At 40.4% G+C, this 22564-nt stretch overlaps 1 protein-coding gene across 1 annotated transcript in view; it reads right to left on the reverse strand.

The window, feature by feature from the left end:
- PLD5 (phospholipase D family member 5) overlaps positions 1 to 22564 on the reverse strand; it is a 192955-nt gene that overhangs the window by 147499 nt on the left and 22892 nt on the right.

Raw genomic sequence — 22564 nt, forward strand, 5'->3', positions numbered from 1 at the left:
TTCACAGCAAATGCTTCATGGAAATGTTTTGCTTCTTGATACTTGGTTTTTATATCCACTAAACGTTAAAATAAATCCTGGCTCCCTCTTCCCTCCTCCTCCTTTTTTTTTTTTTTTTTTTTTTTTCTCCTTCTTTTCCCCAAAATGAGATTCATATATTGTTCACAAGGGACTTTAGCACTTGCTACAGCTAGGCACAGTGCAGAAAGGCATCATGCCAGATTACGCGTACATCTCTGCCAAGGTACCTGAATTTTGTCTTGCAACACACCCTGTTATTCCAAACATGGATCTTACTAAGCCAAAGCTCCTAACTTTGCCAAAATACACAGTGTTTATGTGAGGCAGCCAAATGCCCCTTCAGATTAAGTAACAGCATCTTTTAGTTGCAATGTGGTTGCTCTCCACTTTAAAAAGAAAAAAAAAACAAAACAACCCCAAAAAAACCCACAACACAGAAAAAAACCACAAAAGAAACCAAAACACAAAAAAACCACACCAACCCTCAAAAACCACTTTTTTCCTCATGAAGACAAGGTGGTATGTTCCAAAAGGGATGAAATGATCAACTGGCACTTCTACATGCTTCTACCCCCACCCCTCTCAAAAATACACACCACAGAAAATCTCTCTGCAATGCCCTAACTATCATTAATTAGTTAATATTATAACTGTCTTAATGTTCTCAGTGACAACCCAGCATGCTGCTGTGCTGCGTGTAATACAAAAATAAAATTAAAAAAAAAGCACAAAGAAAATCCTGACTCAATAGACCTTCCCATCATAGAACACAGTAAGAGATGACAAAGAAGGGGGCAGAAGGAACCAAATCAGACAATACTGGCTAGTTTGACAGGTACTTAGAGTAATAACCCAGAAACCTGACTATTTCCAAGCTTTTGGGGCAACACAATAAAGCAGTTTTAAAGAAAGGGTCATCAGGTAGCCATGCAGAATACCTTGGAGATGCTTTCAAAGAGAAAGCATATTATTGTACTAAGACAGCACAAGACTGAGCCTGAAATTTTAATGAATGAGTTAAAGAGGACAGAATGATGCTTCTGTAACGACTGAGAGTTTGCAAAGGTCTAGAAAAAAGTTAAGACCATGTTCTGTGCAAGGAAGGAAAAGAAATTCAGAAGAGATGCTCATAGTTTGCTTCTGTTTGCAACAGGATACAGTAAAGATCTTCAGCGAACCTATTTGAAAGGGTATGAGAGTGCAGGACTGACCTGAAGAAAGCAAAGGAAAGGACGTTGGACTAATTGGCAAGCTTGTTTAAAAGGTGAAGAAGAGTTGGAACAAAGTTTTGATTGTTCGTTAAAACAGCAATGAACTGATTTTAAGAAACTATACAGAGAAATAAGATCTAGTCATCCATAACACTATGTTGTTTCTGAACTTAGAGGAAGAACAAAGCAATAAAGGAGGCACACACGTTATGGACATCATGGCAAGATTACATTGTTTTCCAGAGTGCCAAGGAAGCAGCAGTAGCGGAGCCTACAGGAGGTCTGGTTTAGCCATGCTGAGCTGTTGATACCTAGTTGAATAGCCACAAGAAGTTATTTTTAGTTCTGGTTGAAGAAGAAAGGCCTGCAATAAAGAAATTCATTTGCAAGCCATCATGGCAAAGATTAATGTGATTTGTATTTACAGATGAGATTCTCTGATGTAAATAAAAGAAACGGACCACAGTTCAACAATAACAAATGCAGCAAGATGGAGTGGAAAGGCATTGAAAGAGTGATATCGAAGGTAGGAGGGAAAAATGAAGCAAAACAGGTTCTATGAAACCAAGCGAGAAAAAATTCCAGGAAGAAAACGGACAATGGTATACAAGGTAGCTTACAGGATAAGGACAATCAGTACAGAGCCCTGGTTTCGCTGTTGACCAGAAAGCTGTCTGCAGAGCCTTTGCCTGGAGCAGTTTCAGCATCATGGAGGAGCAGGACACTTGGGAGGTCCCCAGGGCCACACCAGAACTAGCAGGGACAGTAAACAAGTCACACAGCCACTTTAGCCAGGCTGCTGATGGGATTCTCATCAGAGAGGCTCCGCGGGTAATATCACTGAGACACAACTGGCAAGTCCGTGACACAGTTCAATTGCGATGAATCAGGCTTCGGAGGACTGGCTCTTTCTAAGAGGTAGAAAAACATTTCCATCGGAATGTTTTCAGCCATCCTGCTAGTCTGTACAAACCTTTCCTGCAATCCCTGAATTTTCTGGAACCCTTATATTCACAAAAAGATACCTGCTGGGATAGTGATCAGGTGCTGAATATGAAGACATGCAGTCAAGTGTTACCCCTGTATGTTTCTACACAAAGTGTGTATGGAATGGGGTGATATGGCCCTATGCATCCATGAAACAACTTTCCACTCTGCCTTTCAGTCAGTGAAGCCAGGATGCTGCTATTTTTGACCGAACAGCTAAGAATTAATTGAACGTATACAAATTTCAGATTGAATTCTGACACGGTCTTCTCATATTTTAAATACACACCTCCCAAATTCAAGTGTAAATATCACCTCCTAAATTCAACTAAAAAACATCTCTAAACAGAACAAGTGCTATCAATACAACCGTAGAGTCAGAAAAAAATAATCATTCAAGTTAACTGACCAACTTTAGCATTAGCACTCTTGCTTCAAAAGAAGTCCACCTTTTTCATTTACTTTCAACTCATTCCAGCAGACACAGGTGCACACACACAGAAAAAGTAGTGACACTAAGGGAAAGAATTGACTGCCGGTATAACTGCAATAGTTGAAATGTGAACTTCAACCTTTACATCTACGTAAGACTTAAAGATTAAATCCTTTTTTTTTTTTTTTTTTTTGTCTTCAAATCTTAAAGCATTCACAGGCAAACGGAACTTAAATGTTCTTGACAGGTCTAGGATCTCTCCTCTTTATAGGAGGAAACCATCTTCCCATCTTCCTCCCAGTTTTGAGCTAAAGCACTTAATGTAATCCTTGCTGACTGCTACAACCCTCTCATGCAGGGGCAGGTATACATTGCCAGACAGGTTAACTGCCATCAGAAGCCCCATGCTTCACAGGGTATTTCAAAAATAAAAAGCAAGCTCTCAAAGCCATCTGGTCCTATTCTTTAGGCACCTGTAAAAATGTAGCTAGCAGGCCACTACTTTAAATGCTTATTTAGTTTTTCTTAAGCAATGACATAAGGAAGTCTTTGAATGCTCTAAGTGATCAAGGAACACACAACAAGGCTGAAAAACTGAAGTTGGATTAAAAGTAACCTATTTTTGTGATGAAAATAACTTGCATTGCCAGATCTACTCAGTTTCACACATGCATGTTCTTTGCAGCACGGAAACTCTTCACACTAGAGCCCTCAATCTGCAACAGTTGAACAGCTGCATTAAGAGGTACCAAACGTAAAGCTATTGATCAAAGAACTGGATTTTTGCCCTGGTAGGTTTTCTTTTATTTTGGCATTCAATTGCTGCCTGAAAAGAGGATCAAAAAATAAGGTATTTCAATTTTTCATTAAATGAAAAGTCCTAACACATTTAAAAGCAGAGCTGTTGAGTCATTTTGGATTTGCTTGAGCTGCCACAAAGCCCAAAGGATATGCAGTTATGGCTTTCTTGGGGCAATCCATAAGTCTACCCAAATTGTCCCTAGCATTATGAAGCGCAATCTCTCCCCATAGGCTGTAATAAATAATGAAAAGATACATGAACAGCTTGCTATAAATAGTTAAAAATCAATCACAGCTCTAATGAGTAATAAGACAAAAGCATGCAATGTTATTTGACTTCACAGAACAAAGAGGTGACGTATGTCTGCAGGAATTTAAAAGTCAGCAAACCAAAACAGACACAAAACCTCAGACACCTACACAAAATAGCAAATTTACCAACAAAAAAAATTGAATTTTTTAATAAACTGATATTTCATAAAGTACATATTTTTTCTGTTCCTTCTCCAAAATTTTCACTTTCAGAAAAGGTCTAAATCCATCATGATAGTTGGGATCTATACACAAAAATAACATGCACTTTCTCATTTTAAGAACATCAGAAATGGGAAAGCAGTAAACCAGGACAGAACACAGTAAGATTTTTCAAGGTCTTAAGGCACCCAAGTAGCTTAAAAGCCAAGACTGGATACTTTCAGTATGGAGTTTAACCTCCCTTGCCCACGTGAACTTGAACAACAAAATTCTGAATTTTATTGTTACAGGCTTAGAGCAAACAGAAACGCTCTTGAAAAGTACCGTGATAACAGACAGCTGGCTATGCAGGACAGGAGGATGGGAACGGCAGTGAGTCTTGCTGTGCTTTCTGTCTTTCCATGTAGACATCTGGCATGTGACCAGAGCCACAAGACCTACTACTCTGTGGGAGCCAGAACTGTATTCCTGTTCTATTTTACTGTGGCATTATTTTCATACAACAAATGTCAAGGCTACACCTCAGAGAGCATCTCCGCCATTCGCTTGTGTCTTTTCACCAGGCCCATTATTCCAAGATAACCTTTCTCTAACATCCTGTCAGCTTTGTTTATATTTCAGCTGCTATTATCCCAACTTTTTTTTCAGCATCAAGTTGTTGTCTCCTTGAAAAAGTAAGACCCTTTCCAGCACAGTCATGAAGAAGTATGTCTGAAGTGCAGTCTCAGCATAAAGTGTTGTGCTTCTTCATGCTAAAAAAGTCAACTGAATACATGCTGAGGAACAGAAAAATTCTCCATTCCTTCAAAAATCTAACTAGCACAGGAACTCCAAAGCCAAATGACACAACTAAAAATGTCAGTATTATTTTTTCAGTGCTCATCAGTTCCATTGGTGACATGGGAAAGCAACCAAATTGGCAGGAAAAAAGATGTTGCTGGAAAGAGGGGTGGGGGAAGAGGGGAATAAGGCGGTGGGGGGCAGGGGGCAGAAGAGCAAGGTATCTCAGTCTGGACCCTCTTCAAGGCTCACTGGTTCTACAAATCAATAGCTAGCACAAAAAACAACCACCAGCACCACCAAAAAGATATCACCACCTAGTCTATTACTCTTCCATACATACAGCAGTATTTCACCTTGCAAGGAGCTTTACCAAAATCTTACGTATAAGTTACATCCTGACCCTCCTCTCACTCATACAATTCATACACTACTGTCAGTGAGACTTTCCAGTGGTAAAATCCTGTTCTGTAAGAGGACTGATACAAAAGCACAGCCTCAAATACTTCAAATGATGTTCTGAAGCAAAAATAGCGGATTAAAAAGTTCTACTGGCCTTGCAGGAAAGAAAACTTACGGAAAATTCTGCTTGTAGAGATTAGAACCTCACATCAGAAGGAATGTAATTTCAAATCAGTGGAAATACATTCAGATGTTACAAAACTGGTACAGCATGTACAGAATAGAAGAGGCTACTCAGCAATTAAGACTCCACTCAGGAGTAGCCAAAGGTTGAAACAAGGCCCTGAATGTTCAGCTCTCTTGTAAAGACTGCGGGCATCACCCAGAACCTAAATTGATGTGCCAGCTCACAGATCATAACTGGAGCATGACATTGTCCATGGCAGGTGCCAGCTATTTAAATGGGCAATACCAATACACAAAGGATGACAGGATCACACTGCCATTAAGACCAAACATTGCTTACCAGTTTGAAAGAAATATTTCAGTATTATTTTGTGAAGGGCCGAAAGTGTGAGTTACAGGTAAGAATACTTGCAAAAGAAATGCCATCACACTAAAGACATTTCCTTTTTTTTTAAAAAAAAAAAAAAAAAAGGGGGGGGGGGAAGGGCAACAAAGCCTTCTTATCTATTAGATGCAGCTGAAAAAACATTTGAGTGCTGCCTCCCAGAGTCCAGCTGCCTGGAAACAATTTTTTCTGTTTTGCTGCACTACACCGATCCAGTGTCCAAGGAAACAATCTCCAAGGGCTGGGAAGCAATAACTAGATTCTCTGCTTCTGCCAACCACTGTACCGAGGGCGTCACACGGGATCACCCCAGCTCGAGCTACACACAACAGCACAGCCAGCTAACAGCTTCAAAGCAGCCCTGCCTCCGTCTCTCTCTCTCATACGCATCCAAATGCCTGCCCGCACAACTCCGTGAAGGAAAGCAGTTCATAAGCCCCTCTTTCCCCACAGGCCCCCGGACTGCTGCACAGAGCCTACACCTCCCACCACTCCTCCACCTGGAGCAGTCAGGTGGGCTACAAGCGCCTCTCGGGCACCCTGGGGAGACGGCTGGGGGAGGAGAGGCACAGGGGAGCGGGGCAGAGCTGCACCGAGCGGGTGGGCAACTTCCACCGCCTGTCATCAACAGAGGCGATGGCGGTGCTGCTGCGCAAGCCGAGACCAGCACAGCATTTCTTGGTCTAACCACTGAAATGAGCACACAACTCTAATCATATTCTAAGGCAAGAAGCAGATGTTTAAGGAGTCCCATTTAAAGAAGTTTAGGGTTTAGCCTTGTATTTTGAGCACTAATCATAGATCACTATTTTGCAAGCTTACAGACTACCCACAGCAAGCATCCTTCCATCACAAAGTAACTCGAGATGTTTCTAAAAAAGCCAGAAACAAAGAGTATGATCTACTTTTTTAGCCAAAAGGGGGGGGGGGGGGGGGGGGGGGAAGATTGCCTCTTTAGATATGCATTAGCGAAGATGGGACACAGCCTTTTAATACTGCAATTGCTATCAGTGTAATACCTCACCAGCAAACAAACTGTTTCTGTCACTGAGCGGTACGGTTAACAGAACAGTCTTTTCCCCAGTAACTTCCATTGCTAAAGAAATACTTGCCCATGCTCAAAATGGGAAGAAGAGCCGTAAGAGTCGATATAAATCGGCGCATCTCGTGTTCGCGTGGCTTTCGTGCGACGCCTGCCAGGCGCCCGCTCTGCCCCTGCCTGTCGCCACGAGGGGGAAGTACAGCATTGCTGCGCAGCCCAGCAACATCATCCCAGAAATAGGGCATGCAGCGGCGTATCGTCATCTTAGAACAGCCACCTGAATTAACTTCTTCAAGCTAAGCAAGAAGGATCTCAATATACGCTAGTGAGTACTTAATAAGGCAGATTTTTATACAAAAAGCCTATGTAACGTATACACTGAAAACTAGCCAATTTTCAAAACAGCTAATCATTACACATACATTAGTATTTGGCCTCCTACACAACATTAGCTGTGTTGATGTAATTCAGTTTCGTTTCCACGTGAAATTACACTTAATATAATTTTCCTAGATTATAAAAGACTTTTAATTCTGCTGCAGTACTCTGCTTAACCCAGTCTCAAACCTGCATAGAAAAGGAAAGAAATGGCAGAAAGATCAAAGTTGCTACCACTAAGCTGAAAACGGTTTGAAGCAAAAGTGGAGAAATGGAGCAGCACCCAAGATCTTCAGGGCTTGGAGCGACTGACCTCAGGGCTACTTTAGGTAAGGGTGACCTACATCTAATGGCCTTCCTTGATCATGATGCCCACCTCCAAAACTGTCCTCAGAAAGCCGGTGCCCGATACAGAGATACACACTGGAGAGGGACAGCTCTGGAAAACTCCAGACGAAATACAGAGGCACAGCAGAGTATGTTACACGGACAAAGTCATATGGACAAGAAAATGCTCAGAAAGGCACTGGACAGCCAAGGCTCATATTCCTGGGTGACACAGCACCCGGCAGACGTGGTAGCACAATCCCAAGCAACAAGGCCAGGAGAGTGCCAAACTATTCCAATGTAACTAGCTCAATGAGCAACACAACTTACATTAAAAATCAACACGTGAGCCTCACCAACTGATTCTCAGGTAAAGGACTGATCCTAAGAAAGGACTGAAAAGTAGCTGAGCAGCACCAGCATTGACTCAGGTACTAAACACCGTGAAGCAGGCGATGCTGATTAAACCCACCTCCAAATGAGAAGAGTCATGAGCAAGAAATTAAGCAGGCAAGTGACCACAACAAATTTGTGAAAACTTGAGAAGCATAGGTGTAGGCAATACGCATCTCCAGCACAAGCAGAGTAAGAAATGGACCTGCACAGTGCTGAGATATATGTGAGGCCAGGATTCCTTGTACCATGAAACAGAAAGCAGCTGCAAGGAATACCTTCATGTCAACACATACCTGGACTTCCAAACCATGAGCTACCATTCTGCCCACCGTAAGCTCTGTGAGAAAGATGAACTATGAAAATACAACATGGAGACAGTGATAGGCTTCGAAAAACACAGAAATAAAATGCTGTGGGATTTGGCCCAGGAATTAATCCTAAAGGACAGTCACCTGAGGTACACTAGAGAGTTAACAAAGAAGCCCTAGATATCACACCCACTCTCCATCCATTCAAAGCGAAAACAAGAGCAACAGCAGATGCCATTAATTACCCATACACTATCGTACAGGCATACTGCAGACACTGCAAAAAGTCAAGAAAGTGAGAACGACACAAAAATAACTGCCTCAAAAAAAACCCCAACAAAACACCAAAACCCAAACCTAACAAAAAAACAAAAGAACCCCCGAAACTTTGCCAGTATTGCAGCAAAGATTAACAGGGACACTCAAAATAGTAAAGACAGCAGGGAAAAACAGTCCCATACTCCAAAGGCTTTCTTGATGCTCTGAGAAACTTACTTTCTGAAAAAGTGGTTGGAGGTTTACTAGAACTTTTATCAAAACAATGGACTGCAAGACCTGATAGCATTTAGTGAAAAGACACAGCAAGTGGTCAGACAGTTGAACAGAAATCGTCTCTGGAAATGACAGAGCTTCTGAAAAACTGATGACAGCAGCAGATGATAGTCTGGCTCGCTTGCAGCTAAGCATACGAGAAAGAAGAATATGGAAGAGTTGATTTTAGTGACAGGGTCTTTGAAAGGTTTCTCAAAAAAACTACACAAGCTTCTGAACTAAATTCTTTAATCAAAATCCTATTCATGTTGGAAAAAAAGGACAAAACTGATATAAGGGATGGGCTGTTTCTTTAAAAGACAGAGGGACAGTGCAGCTGAGGCTTTGCCCCGTAGTAGTTTTGGGTAAATACAATAGTGAGATCAACAGAAAAAGTATTTCACTCATTTTACTAAGCTTAAAAAAGTCCATTTAACAAAGGATCACAAGGTAGACTATTCCTTGTCCTGAGTGGTATGAGGTTCCTACCTATGAAAGGGTAAAGTCAAGAGTTTCACAATGAACTCTGCAAATTGATGGTTTTAAAATAAAAATAAAGTAGTTGAGGAAGAATACATTATCACTGGAGACTGATGGGCAGAGCTGCTACTCCAATGGCCAAAAGCTTCAAAGCAAATATACATGCAAATCAGGTGACAACCTGCTGTCCTACAGCTAATTTTGACCTAAAGGGCACACAAAACAGGTGCCTGGAGAGCAACACCGCTTCTAACCACAGGTCTGCGATGCTTACTGCTGCGGTGGGATGAGCCTGGTCAGGGGCCAGCACCCATACAGCCGCTCACTCCCCTCCCCCTCAGTGGCACATGGGAGAGAACAGGGAGAACAAAGCAAGGAAACTTGTGGATCAAATAAAGACAGCTTAACAGCTGAAGGAAAGGGGGGACACCCCACCCCCAAACGGGCAAGTGACTCAAAGCTATCACTCACTACCTCCCATAAGCAGACCAACGGCCGGACAGTCTTTGAGTAACCACACCAAGCCACTCACATACACCCACCCCTCTTCTTCCTCTACCTCCAGTTTTTACTGTCAAGTATGACATCACATGGCATGGAATACCCCTCTGGCCAATTCAAGTAAGCCATTCCAGCTGTATCCCCCTCCCAACCTCTTTCCACTGCAGCCTACTCAAGCTGAGGGACAAGCAAGAAACAAGGCAGGCCTTTGTGTCGTGCCAGCACTGCTCAGCAAGGGCCAAAACACCAGCGCACGCTCAACGCTGGTTTAGCCATGCATCCAGAACACAGCGCCACACAGTACTGTGAAGAAAATTAACTACATCCCAGTTGGACACAGTACGACTATCTTGCAACCAAGTGGACTGTCATGCCAGGACACAGGAAGAAGGGAGCAACCTGGATAACATGGACAGCTTCGTGTACTTGCGAGGTCTTAACATGAGAATGTTGCTATCTGCCTGAAGACATCATAGAGAGAGTTGTTGTTAACTCAAAAGACACTATGGAGAAGTCAACTATTAAAATCAGATACAACTGAACACATGAATATTCTCAGCTTTGCTTGCTTTTGTAATGAAAGGTTTCTAAAGGTTGCTGGGAGTCAGCTGGTCAAATTACATCAACAGCTGTAATGCAGAAAAAAAGAGTGAGAAAGAACTGATTAAAAGCCCCAAACAAAGCAGTCTGACTTCTCTGAACACATCTTCCACATGACAGATGATCATCTGCTTGTAAGGCTGTGTTCTTCAGGCTAGCAGGAGGCGACTGGACACTGGAACAGTGGTTGAGCAGCAAATTTGAAAACACTGTACAGTGATGCATGAAACAGAACAGGAATATACTGTGTGCCTGGTGCCTACAGTCATTATACTGCACTGGCAGAAGAAGAAAGGAATAATATACATTTATAGTAATTTAGATTAATACCCACATTTTTGCAGTGTAGCTGAAAGCTACTGTTCAGAAATTTAATGTCAGGTAATGAGTAATTTAATGAACTTATTACTGGTCAAGCTGAAATGAAGGCACAGCTTAAGTTCATTAATGGCTTAATCATCTAATGATTTTAAGAAATCAAGTTAGTTCCAGGATGCAATTAAGGCCTCTGTATTCTTCCTGGCAAAATTCTTTGCTGCTGTAGAACACATACAGCCTCAGAAGTTTCAGCTGTTTCACTTGTTGATGTGCCCCACTTGTTTACACAACTGAAAAATATGACCTTGATGAGACTGAGGGTGACTTCAGGTTGACCTGTCAGGAAAACAAAAACAATTTCTGAAAAGCTAAGGGCTGAGGAATATAGAGAGAGAATCCCACACATTGCAGAATGAAGTCTTGATCTGACCTTTCTTCCTTTGGGAAACAGCTCTTCAGATGACAAAAGCAGCACCCCCCACATTAAAGAAGCTCTGATGCCATTTGCACTAAGAACATGCTCTCCCAGGTGATGCACAAAACTCTGCAGAGCAATGGCCAACTCGTCTCTGAAATTGTACAGCTAAATCACAGTGCTACTCCTTCCGCTATTGACTCACATATCTAGTGCTTTCCCGATGAGGCTGTTTAATCCTGTTGTTAAGAATTATTGGATTTCAAAATGCAGGGAAAGGAAAACCACACCTGAACATGAAGAAGGAATGACTTGCAAAATATTACGTAGCAAATATACATCAGCCATGTTGAATGCTTATTTTTGTCAGAAAAAAAGTGTTGACTGGAGCTAGGAAAAGTGAACAAATTTCACCTGTATATAAAACAGGAGTCACAAAATACCCTTAAACCAGAAAACTAATCAGGAATGAAAAAAAAAACCACACAGGTAAAGCATTGGAAGATTCTGCCCTGACAACGTGCAAGAACTACAACTACTAAACATGAGTGTGCTAAAGAGCAAGATTAGAATCCAGCAGTGCTTTTCCACGTTACATTTGTTGAGTCCTTTATCTTTCAGCCTACCTGGATAAGCTTCAGTAGGAACTGACCCAAATAACTCACACAAGGAGTTCAGGAATCTCTACACCAGACATCTGAATAGCTGAGAACATGGCTGGAACCACCTCCACATTGCAGCTCCTTGCTGCACACTCGTTGCTTTACAGCACAAAGCAGCTTGTCCCAAAAAGCATCATTGTGTCCTCAGACACACATCTTCTTCAGAACAAAGAATCTGAAAGATCCAGTGCTCAGGTTAAATTGGTAAATCAATTAAAATCCTTTGTATATTATACAAAACACTTCCTATCTTGACAATTCTTTTTTCTGGGGTAGAGTGGGAAATGTAACTATTCCCATGACTTACAAGGATTACACATGACATTTCTGTAGCCAACAGAATAATGCTTCCTGAATATATAAATTTCCTTGAGGTAGTATCAGTCTTTGAATCCGCTATAAATAATTTGACCACTAACTGGAGACAAAGCCACAACATGTCCACACAGTTTACAGGGACTATTAAAAACCACCAATCAGCCTTGACCAAGCTACAAATTTCTTTCCACAGATCTAAATATTTGATTTTTTTTTGCTTTATTTAGTCTTCACAATTAAATAAATTACATTATATTCTGATCTCTTAATATCTGGAGGTAGTTGTTGACACCTCTTTTACATTCTATCTCTTTCTTTAGTGCTACATTATGCTGGTTTTCAGGAACCTAAAGCTTTTCCAGAGAACAGATTGCAGCTATCAGTAGCACATCTTTTAATCTCTCTTCCTAGGGCCACATTCCACAGTAGATGCAATGTTGTCTAAAAGGACCTCTAAATTTCCCTTCTCTGCAATAGAAAAAGAAAAACAAACAAAAAACCCCAAACAAAACTACAGCTTGGGTTTGCTCTTGGTCTCAAAACAAAGTTAATTCCTTCCTGAAAAACAGGATTTCTGAAAATTCTCTCAGAAAAAGAATTTTTAATTGGATATACTCCCCCTGGAAATCTCCTCTGACCGCTTTTCAGTAGGCTATTTTCAAAGCTTTATTGAGCTTTCTGAACACTGGAGAACCTGCAGCTAATTCAGTCCTGCTTTGAAAAGAAAATTGAATATATTTGTGTAGAAGAAAAAAAACAAAAGACCCTCCTCAACCCAACAACCAGAACTTCAAACCCATGAAGTAAAACTGTTACGATCTATTGTGCAAATGTAAGCCCTACTTTGTTTTCCTGAAGAGCATATTGTTTTGGCTATTATGATGGATATATCAAATTAGCATTTCAGGTTGCTTCAAGGGTGTATTTCTGTAAATACACAAGTCTCCTTGACCAGTCCTCTTTTGCCCTGGACCCCCACAAGCAGGAACAAACTCTTTCAAGATGGGTAACTATTCTATTCCAAAAAAAAAAAAAAAAAAAAAAAAAAGTGACAGCAAGTTAAAAGAAGTCTCAAGTCTCTTCTGATGCTAGGAACCTGAGATGATACAGCATTGGATGGACCGCTGTTCAGGGCACAGCACAATGCCCCACCTTCGCCATGGTGAGGCTGACCAGTTTGAGGGTCACTTGCATTCCTATAGGGTCTCACAATGCAGATTCATCTGTCGCTGACAGCAATGAAGTCTGGAATATAAATTTAGTTTTGAAGAGCACCTCAGTGGTAGACCATAATACTCTTAGCTCACTAATAAACCAACAGTTCCTGGGAACAGGTATATGTATTTTCACCTTGATCAAATGCACATCTCTTAGGTAGCTAGCAGTCACGCTGCGTTTATGGCTGGGAGGCATACACCTGGATTTGCTATCATACGTCTTACCAACTCCCCCTGCAACAGCCTTCTGGGCCAGCCACCATAATCCCCACTTAAAGTTTGTTTCACAGAGAGATCCAGGAATATGCAGATGGATTCACCTGGATTAACCCTGCTCGTGCATTTCAGAAGCGCAGCTAATACTCAAAAACTGCTAAGAGGTGTTCAGTCAGTACAACCAGGCTAGACCCATCCTACTTAAATCTCCCATATGTGTACAGCATGGCCACTCAGCCTCAGCACCAAATATTTTGTTTTAAAGATCTGCTTATATTGCTCTGTGCTATTTGCTACTCTAGACACGGTCTATGCAAGTGCCAGAGACAGATGAAAACTGAGCCCAGAGTGTCTCATCTTACAGACACTTGCAATAAGGAAAGACAAGCCAAAAAGTGAAATACAGTGGCTAGGACACCAATCTAGGAGTCAGAGAACTCATTTAAAACCCAAACCAACAAACTGAGCAAGTCGAATTGCCATTCTGTGCCTTTGCTTCATCTCCTTAGCCTTCACGACAAGCCCTGTCTCTCGCTGCATTTGCAGACTGCACTGCATAAAAGGCCTTAATCTTGGTACAGAACACTAACCCCTATTATATTATACAGCACGCTATTAAAAATATAAAAGTGACCTCCAACTTTCTCTATATGCTCTCAGACAAGTAATTTAATTTCTGTGGTATTAGGATACACCCCCGTTCTGTTTATGAAGTATGGCTGTGTCACACAGCTTTGTCCCTATAATCTGTGAAGCCAGTCCAAATATCCAAATACTCATTCATGAGGTAACCCCATAGCCAAGTCTCTGCTTCACTGCTGCCAGAACTGAAAAATTGATGATAAGATGCCTACATGTCTTCAAAGGTGGACTAAGTTCACCACGTGTTGACTATTCAGTTTGAACCAGAACAACTTTTTCAGTTGGATAGAAAACACACAACTTCACCTGAATAAACAGATACTCTAATGTTAATATTTCATATTTTCCTACCACTGAATACATACTAAATATTATATAAAAGTGGCTATTATGGTCTCCTGAGCCAAGGGGATTTTTTTTTTTTTACTGTGGAGATAAAGTGAATCATCTGGAACTGTTTATTTGGATTCTTCTTCTATCCAAAGAAAAAAACATGGGTTTCATACTTTTCTACATATATTTGTAACGTTATCCTTTGGACATCTTGTCACAAAATGGACAGATCTGTAGCTGTGTAAAAGACTCCGTATTATAGACACTTATATTTTACACACATTAAAAAAAAAAAAAAAAAAAAAAAGAGAGAGAGAGAAACAAAGAAGCTGCCTGCAACCTGAAGTAGTCTGAAGGCATTACGAGAAAAGAATGGTTGGTTTTCTTTTAACTTGCATATGTACCTGCACAGAGGTGTGCAACAAATTGCTATTCTTCAAGTAAAAAAATGAAAACAAAAATTAAACGGCAACAAAAGTTAAAACTAAACCTTTCTGTACTAGAAGTCTGACAAGCAGGAATATAAAGCAGGTGGTGTCTGGTATACTTTCTAAGCAAAGCATACCTGTTGCAATCTATCACCCAGGACAGTCCGTTATTCTATGAATCACTGTATTCATACATTCTGCCTAGTCTCCATCTTACTTCAAGAAAATTCACAATTGCTGATGGATAACAATAAATTCGCACCAACAAAGTTGCTTTTCCAGCCTCTATATTACTGAAGAATGTTGACCCAATAACTGATTTTCTGAAAAACAGAAACAATAGAATGATCTGGCTGAAGAACAGGAGTGCAGCCATCACAATGGTTTTGCAAAACCAGCCTGATTTATACTGTCCCTCAGCTGCTGCACGACTGCCTGTTCCACAGCGCTCCAAGTCTCCAGGCACTGCAAACATGGGGACCCCAGGTGGCAAGCTGTGCAGAACCTGAACAGGTTCTAAATCACCCCATGAGCTCAAGGTAGGTGGTGGGAAGGCAGGACAGTTAATCTTTGTGACTTTTTATAATTTCTTTTTAAAAACATGAACCAGTACTTGCTTGCTTCAGCATGCGCTCACAGAAGCATAAAAATACTTAAAACTATATGCTGAACTTGCACCAAAATTTATTTTTTGATGGAAAAAAGATAACATTCATTTTCTGCAAAAGCATCATGTAATTAATTATGTGAGGTTTCTGGTTTACAGCCTTATGTAAAAGACAGCTTGCTGTTATTGCAGAGTGCTTCCTTTTACTAGAGGGGATAAAAGGTATACTGTAGAGTACAGGGTTACCCATTCATGTTTAAATAGAAAGAAAAAAGCGAAACACCAAACCCCACACCCAAAACACCAACCCCTCAAGTAGCCGTAATACAATACGCTTAATAAAGGAAAGGTCTCCATTTAAAACCATGCCAGACTAAAGGACTTTAAAACAAGTCGGTATCGGTGCGGAATATACTATTAGAAATGAAGCACAGCCCAAACCCCTCAAAACAAGGGCTTCCCGGTAATCAGCACTACATAAGCCATCAACATTTCCTTCCTGCAGAGCTTCAAGTTGAGAATTTTAAGACCGTGATCACAAACAAGTTCATTGGAATTAACAGAGAGTCTTGAATGGCTTTTGGATTACGTCCCAGAGAAATAACCAGGCACAAGCAGACAGGAAGATCAGGTAAGTGAGCAGAAAAACACATTAACAGTAAGGGTGAGCTTACTTTATGTTCTGAGAAACAATTTGTACACCTGCTTTATTTCAAAATTCGAACATAATTACACTGCAGGCTACATTTGCATATGAGAGTCAGCAGTTTCTTTGAACTTCTTATTTCAAGATAAAAACAGTAAAACCAAGCATTAAAAAAAATAATAAATGTATTAATAACCCACAGGGACTTGGTAAATTTATAAGAAAAGAACATTATGTCATAATTTTTATATGAACTGTAATGAAAAAGACTAGATGCGTTGGTCATAATTCCAGACAGCAAAAATTCAAGAATAGCAAGTTCTAAATATTTTCTTACCAGAAGCCACTGTTTTCATTCTTTATCCTCATGCTTAAAAAACTTCATCTACAATTAGAGTATTGCATTTAGTTATATAAGGCAGTCCTTTCAGCCTTGTTTTTTGTGATTTACTTGAGAGGGATGTATTTCATGGGCATGCTTCCAGTGATCCAATTATGAAACGTATATTGCTGTAAGAGCTGATAGCAAGTATGTACACTATCTTATCGCACCATTTCTTTTGCACATTTCCCAGCAAAGCAACCTTTACATTCTGAGAAAATGTTGTATAAAATACACCTATTACATGTGGTTTTGTTAAGTGATCTTTCACCAGTGCAATAGCTGTTAGGTAATTGGTCTCTATGCTACATTGTTTGCATATGTATATAATATTAATGTATATATAATTAAAGAAAAGAAAGTATTTTATAAAGTTACATAGAAATGTAACCAAATGTGTTAATAACTATCTGTCAAAGACTGCCTGTCGATTTGAATAATCACTCCAGTAACTCTAGAAAGATGAAATGAGGTGGTAATTTGTTTATATAGATTTGTTCAAGTATAAATGTGGTTTTGTACTTTACCTTTCACAGTCTCCCCTAAGATCCTCATAGGGAATCTGAAGCAAGGGCTTCGTGAGTAGACAGTGAGGTGGATTGAAATCTGGCTAAAGGGCCAAGCCCAGAGGGTGGTGATCAGTGGCACAAAGTCTAGTTGGAGGCCAGTAATTAGTGATGTGCTCCAGTGATAGATACTGGGGGCAGCTCTATTCAACAGCTTCGTTAATGATCTGGATGATGGGGCAGAGTATACCTTCAGCAAGATTGTGGATGACACAAAACTGGGAGGACCAGTTGATATGCCTGAGGGTTGTGTTGCCATCCAGAGGGACCCCGACAGACTGGAGAAAGGAGCTGACTGGAACCTAATGACATTCAAAAAAGGGAAGCTCTGCACCTGGAGAGGAACGACCCCACCAGTACATGTACCGGTACATGCTGAGGGCACACAGCTGGAAAGCAGCTTTGCAGAAGAGGGCCTGGGGATCCTGGTGGACACCAAGCTGAACATGAGCCAGCAGTGTGCCCTTGTGACGAAGACTGTTAAGGGACTGGAGCATCTCTCCTATTAGGAAAGGCTGAGAGAGCTGGGGCTGTTCAGCCTGGAGAAGACAAGATTTGGGGGGAAGCCCAGCAACGTGTACAAATATCTGAAGGGAGGGTGTAAACAAGATGGAGCCAGACTCTTCTCAGCGGTGCCCAGTGACAAGCCAAGAGGCAATGAGGACAAATTGAAACACAGGAGGTTCCATCTGAACATCAGGAAACACTGCTTTACTGTGAGGGTGACCGAGCACAGACTGGCACAGGTTGCCCAGAGAGGTTGTGGAGTCTCCATCCCTGGAGATACTAATAAGTCATCTGGACATAGTCCTGAACAGCCTGTTCTGGGTGGTCTGGCTTGAGTACGGGGGTTGGCCAAGGTGGTCTCCAGAGGTCCCTTCCAACCTCAACCGTTCTGTGATTCTGTGAAGGCGCAGCAGTGAGTTTACCTGCAGGTTTTCTTCCCAAATTGGCCTTGAGCTTCTTGACCCCCTGATCTGTCTGGGTTTTCCTTATCCTTTCTTCTTCAGGTATTTCTGTGAATGATATCTAGCAAAAACTAGGATATCTTACACTGTATATTCTGAGAGCAGAACCCATGTACAGAGCTTGACTACGTTCAGCATTTTCCTAATCTGATATTAAAATACAGAACAGCTCAGAAGTTAGGGTTGGTTTTTTTTTTCACTCAGGAATAAGAAAGAACAAGAATTACAGTGTTTCTGGATCTTTCCCTTTTTTGGGGATTCTACTTGTTTTAAAAACAGAAGTTGCATGAATTTTTTCTTAATAGTTACAGCGAGCAGATCAGGATAGATCAATTTATGGTTTTTCATCTTTACATCATCTTGTCCATCTAATATTATGAAGACTATACACCATGGAAGCAATTTTTAGAACATCCACTGTGACTGCAGAGCCAAATATCTTGACATAATTCTTTCATTCCAGTGTCTCAAATAACATCTTGGACTTTTTATCCAAATATTTGAGGATAAATCTCCTAACTTGCTGTGAGAAGCTGAGGCCACACACAGTACGCAAAATATAAATGCTATAAAAGTTATTGCAATGTATGTGTCACATGTGACCATGGTTTAATAAATACACTCCTTAAAGGAGCCAGATAAGAAGCACTTTATGTGGGAAATGAAGTGACTGGTAAGTAACATTAGGAATTTGTACTAGCAATACAAGTTTAGCCAAAAAAAGTTCAACACATGCCTCAAAGTTTCACTGCTCCTGAGAGGAAACAACAGCTAAATCAGCATACTAGAAGACTGAAAACAAAACAAAACAAAAAAAAATAATCTGAAGTTGCATAAAGTGATTTTAAGGTTCTCTGAAGCAGGTTTTATTGTTAATTGTTCATATTAAAATTGGTTTTCAAAACCAGGACCCAGACTGTCCTTGGGCTCAAATTCACCTTGCAGCCAAACAAAAGCCACTGTTCAGACAAACAAATCTAAGAAGGAGACCCAGCAAAACGCTAACATGTGATATGATAGCATTTAATCTTCCACCTGTCAAAAGCTGATATGCTTCAATTTACACTTGGCCCCATGTTCTGCAAGGCAGTGAGGACACACGGTCTAAATCCAAGTACTTCCAAGGAAGTCAGAGCCCCACCTCAGAAACGAGAAGGCAGGTCTACAGAAATAACTTAGCCTTGTCATTTTGGGAAATATTTTCTCTGTAATGCTTTGGATTTGGGTAAGTAGAATTTTACTTTCTAAAAGCTATGTGGATAATGGTTAATGTTGATATTAACACGGAACAAACAGGTAATTGAAGTAATCTCTCCTCAAATATCACAGTGTGTTGCAATAGCCTGCAACCTTGGTTTGCGGCCATCTAGATTTCTACTCTGAAAAAGACAGAGCTACACAGCTTACTTGGTAAGAGGCCATGAAGTCAAACACACCCCTAAAGCTTCTATTTTGCAGCTTTATTTATATTTCAACCAACTCAAGCACATCAACTGTCAAAAGGGAGGTTTCTTGTCATCTCCCCTCCCCTCCTCACATTCCTGCTCCTTCCTCTACATCAAATCTGGCTCACCCTGCAACAACATGACTGCTAGATCAGCTCACCTATCTGAAAGAAAGTTAGCAATTTCATTGGGAAGAAAGGTAAGTAAATTTTCTGTAAAAACCTGCAAGTTGATTGGCTTAGCCTCTGGCCATATGATCGCTAACAGCAATACAAGGAAGATGGCAGATGCTGCAATTCAGGAAGCTGGCCATCATTTCTTAACATCAACCTGCCACTTGACCAGATGAGACATGCATAGAACTGCACCTAAAATTGCCAGTGTACCACCTTTTCTGGACAGCTGAAATGAAAAATGTTACACTATCATTTATCTAAAGTATTCATATGGTTCAAAACTTGCCTGTATGCATCATCTTCACTGGATATATCCTCAGAAACTTTATAAAAAGCTGAGTAATGCTATTAGCCCATTATACATGCAGAGAAACATGTTGCAGTGAGAATATGGTATCTTGCCCAAGGTCACACCAAAAGCAAAGCATGTTTTCACTCTATATTTCAAAGGAGTAGTAAGTCAAACACTGTCATGAGATCTTATTCCCTGCCTATGCCCAAAACATTTCTTTGGGTTAGGCCAACTTCAGAAGACTCAATCTAGAAACTGAACATAAACTCATAATGAAATGAAAATTCAACAGCGTTTCCTCTGCTCAGCTCAGCTCCGTCACTCTTTCAAAGAGTGGCTCTTTTCCTGGAGCCAGGCAAACTTCAAGGAAGTTAAGTCAAGCTAACATTGCAACAGAAGAAACTTCTGGCAGATGAGGAAACAGTCAACATCTTGAGTCTCAAAGTAGCACTGCTACTGTGAGATATTCCATTCTCTAATGCAAAAAAAAAAAAAAAAAAATCACAAATATGTTCTCAAATCTCTTAATCAGAGTAACAGTGAGTCTAACTGCAGACAGCTTGTTTTGGGAGTCATCCTGTGAAGGTAACAGCCAGGTGTGCTAAAGAGCAGGTACAGCAGAGGAATTTACATCTACTTCTTTCTTAGAGTCGGAAATGGCAAACATTTCCCACTGTCAAAATGAGACCGAGCTCAGGAATCCAGTCACTGAGAGGCCAAATGGTCAAACTTTTTGTACTTTAAGAGGGAAGGTAGCAAGTGAAGAAGATGATGTGGACATAACTTGGATCTACCAAGAGCAAGTTGCATTCAACTAACCTGAGTGTCTTCTGTGTGAGATGACTCTGGATTCTGTAGACCAGAGGAAAGCAGAACATATTGCATGTCTTGCCATTAGCAAGGCTTCCAACAGCCTCTCATACAATCCTTACAGAGAAGCTGGCAAGATGTGCAGGGGAAAACCATATAAAATAGGTTGGAAACAGGATGACATTGGGCTAAGAGGGTTGTGTTCAGCATACAGAGTCCAACTGGTGGCCAGATACTACTTGAGTATCTCAGGGATCCCTACCGGGTCAGTACTGATTAAGGTCTCATTAATGACCGGAACAATTGGACAGAGGACTTGCAGCACGTTCATGGGCAGTACCAGGCTACTATTTGGACAGATTTCAACAGTCTCAAGAAATGGACTGAAATGAGCCCTGGGACGGTCAAAGGCAAATGTAAAACGCCACACTGGAGGGGAGAAAACCAACATTACTGAAGAATGCGCTTCCTTTTGAATCAGTAATCAAAATTAGTCCACAGCAAAAGCAAATGGATTAATTAGTTGGCATTGATTAAGGGTTACACAGTCAGTCATGGAAAAGATTATGTTATCTCGTCTAGAAATCCAGAGGAAAAAAAAAAAAATCTCAAAACTTTTCAGCTAAATCCTTAGCTAAAGAATTTAGGGATTTTATTTTTCCTCTAACTAAGAGTAAAAAAGGGTGTGGTGGTGAAAAAAATTTAAAACAAAGATCCTTAAAACCACACCAAATCAAATCAACTAACAACAAAAAAAAACAACAACAAAAAAAGGCAGCTCAGAAACAGAGTTTCCAAGTGGTATTTAACTTCTCTCAAGATCTATGAGAGCAAGGTATCTATTATTGCCTCTAGAAAAGGAAAGAAAAAAAATTAAGTCCTATGTTTGGGATCCCAAAAGTTAAGATAAAATGAAAAGGCAATTTTAAATCCACCTCTACCCCTGGAAACTGAATAAACAGGGAAAAAGCAGCTTCTTAGAACTGTTAGAGAACTTTCTGCAGACTTTGAACTTTAAGTAATATTTTCTCTTCCCCTTAAAATTAGTCCAGTTTGGATTTTCCATTAGATAGTATACATAGTCATGAATTTAGGATTGAAACTTGAAAGAACCAGTATTATTTCAAGTCCCCATCAGTTCAGTGCTTTTTCTCTACAACTGAAAAATAATTTTACCAACAAGGAAAACCTAGGGGAAGTCATTTAAGAATTGAAACTGTTGGTATTGCTATACCTGGTATTAATAATGTACTTGGAGGAAACTCCAGGTCATAAAACACTTGTCTTCATTGAGCCTGGTGATCTTATCCATACTCTTTATATCTTTCTGTTCCACAACATAAAGGATAGGAAAGAAGAAAAATAAAGCTTCCTCATTATCTGAAATATCCACACCAAATCGTGTTTCCCATATCAAGTGAAACTGTTCACGGAACACCATGGAAAGGAAAGAATTTCAACTGTCTGGAAAATGCTGTCACCCAGATGACAAATGGGGACTAGTCATAGCATGCAACGGGTTATTCACATGGAAAAATGATGACTGAAGTGACTGCCTTGTTCTCCCTACGTTTCAAGTAGTATAACAACCTTACACATTATATAGTAGCCAATAACTAAGAAAAAACATTATTTCATTTCTGCAGTCTTGGTTTACAGTCCTCAGGAAAGTATGCCACTTTCAATGCAGTTTTTCTTTGCAAAGCAGTATGAAAACTGCTTAAATCTTTACATAAATCAATGGCAATTTACCTGACAAAGACTGAAGAAAGAAACTAAAACTCCTGCATCTCAGAATAAGTATGTTTAAACAAATCAGGTAAGACCATTGCGTATGAAAAATCAACATTTGAAAAAAAAAAAAAAAATAAAAAAAAAAA

Source organism: Falco biarmicus, chromosome 6, assembly GCF_023638135.1.
Source record: "Falco biarmicus isolate bFalBia1 chromosome 6, bFalBia1.pri, whole genome shotgun sequence".
Lineage (NCBI taxonomy): Eukaryota > Metazoa > Chordata > Aves > Falconiformes > Falconidae > Falco > Falco biarmicus.